General features: G+C 37.2%; 1 pseudogene; it reads left to right on the top strand.

The window, feature by feature from the left end:
• LOC119584755 overlaps nt 1–649 on the top strand; it is a 5,398-nt pseudogene extending 4,749 nt beyond the window's left edge.
• Nucleotides 650–2,500: the final 1,851 nt, after the last annotated feature.

Genomic DNA, 2,500 nt, shown 5'->3' with positions numbered 1-2,500 from the left:
TCTTATCTCAGTTTTATCTTATTTTAGTTCTTTCACGCCATATTTTATTCCTAAACTTTATTTTGATTTTAGTTACCAGTTATGCCTGGCCCACCGTGTCTTCGGAGGGTTCTTCCGCTCGGCCCGCTCCGACACGAAAAGCCCCTTTAACAAATAGAAGCACTGCGATAGTTGACTCCCTCAGGGTCACTTCGCCGTTTACTGTAAAGTTGCATTCACTACGCTATCGCAGCAGCAGCGGCAGCCAATCTCTTCTGCCCCGCACCACAGAGCTCGGTCCCCCCACCCGGGTCACTCACGTCTTCGCCCTAGTACTCAGCCATCTCAGCCGGTCCTTTCTGTTTTCAACAGAGGAAATAAACTCGGCTATAGTGACAGCGAAGATAACCTCGACGATGATGTTGTGGAAATGCCGCACATCATTTCCCAAGGAGCATGCGTAATGTTGGGATTTAATTTCCCAGATCGAGACCAGCCAATTCCCTCTGAAAACAAAAGTATTCCGTTGACATTCTTCAAACTCCCCATTGCACTCTCGGATGCCTCTTCCCGCTGCCAAGGCGTTTGCAGGGTTAACATTCGTACTCACCAAGACGGACCTCGCATTGGGAGAAGTCAGAGATGTAGAAAAAAATATAACCCTACATAGCTGTATCATTACTACTGACAATGAATGCAGAAGAACAATACGCGGGTGGAGAGCGATGGAAGCCACTATAAGAGTGAATAAGTGACGAGGGGAGTGGTCTCGATCTGTACAAGATTAAGGCCACAGCTCACAATATTACAGTATCCCTAAAGCTCCTGGATGATACGTGGGCGGAAACATATCTTCAACCCCGTTGGGAACTCAGACTGTAATGTGATCCATTGCTCCTGGAAAATTGCTAACAGCTGAAAGATACAGAAGAAATCTGTAGAGAAAAAGGCCAAATGCGCTCGACACATACGATATGATGTGCAAAACCTCCCAACCAGCTGGGAGACACTGGGACCATTGGAGAGGGACAATAATCTCTCGCTGTATGGTTATAGTTTGACAGACACTTCTACTGTACTTAATTATCAACTTTCTCAAACAAAACATTGGCAGAAAACTACGTGTTAAAGTGCAAAGCGCCCGTCCAGATTACATACCCACCGCTGAGGAACAAGCTTTCCTTTATTAACTATGGAAAAGCTTACAGCCTCTCGCACATCTGCATTTATGACTTCAAGGTGTGCATGTTTAAACGAAGGAGGGGGTAGATGTGTATCACAAAACAAGGCTTTTGGCTTTGGTTTCATTATCATTGATAGGAGAGGTGATAAAGAGCAGAATCATAGACATTACGACCACAATATACAGCTTTATTATTACATGTGCATACTGTAAACATTCATATGAAAAACTATCGCAGCACAATGCCTTACACGGACCACACATCCATTCATACAATTTCAAGTTATCGATCAAAGAGATGCAGGTTGATGTGAACATCAAAGTCCGTGTTTCATAAGGACTCAGATATCATTCAGTGGGAAATTAATAATCTGAAACTTCTCGACGGTGTGGCGTTCATGAGCGATAGTTTAAATTCTTGCCAAAACGATACCGGGCGTCCGTTGAAATACCTTAACCACCTCGTACAGCACCTGTCGGACAAAGCTCAGTTTCATTTTGACACCGTAATGAAACTTCAGTGCTGTAATAGAAAACATATTAAGAGTTAAAGACATCGACACATTACCTATAGAGATATATATCATGATTCATGTGAAATTTCAGCGGAAGCGGTTCTGGGGAAATCTTTAAAAAGCGCCTTTCGTGTATACATAAATACATATTATATATACATACATATGTATATATATATATATATATATATATATATATATATATTTATATACTTACAGTATACATATACTTACAGTATATATATGCATACATATATATACATATATATATAATATATATATATATATGTATATATATATATACATATAAATATATATATATATATATATATATATATATGTATATATATATATACACATATGTATGCATAAATATATATTAACATATATGTGTATATATATATTGTATATATAAACACACACACACACACACACACACACACACACACACACACACATATATATATATATGTATATATATATATATATATATATATATATATATACATATATATACATATATATATATATATATATATATATATATATATATATAAATTCTCTATCTCTCATATGTATATATATGTATGTATATATATATATATATATATATATATATATATATATATATGTATATATTTACATATTTACACACACACACACACACACACACACACACACACACACACACACACACACACACACACATATATATATATATATATATATAAATAACAACCCTCCCTGACCAGGACTCGAACCTAGGTCACTCCGGGTATGAAACCGGAAGCCAGTGCTAAACCAACCATGCCACACGACCCAC

Source organism: Penaeus monodon, chromosome 18, assembly GCF_015228065.2.
Source record: "Penaeus monodon isolate SGIC_2016 chromosome 18, NSTDA_Pmon_1, whole genome shotgun sequence".
Classification (NCBI taxonomy): Eukaryota; Metazoa; Arthropoda; class Malacostraca; order Decapoda; family Penaeidae; genus Penaeus; species Penaeus monodon.
Note: the sequence above shows the minus strand (reverse complement) of the source record. Positions and strands in the feature narration are given on the sequence as shown.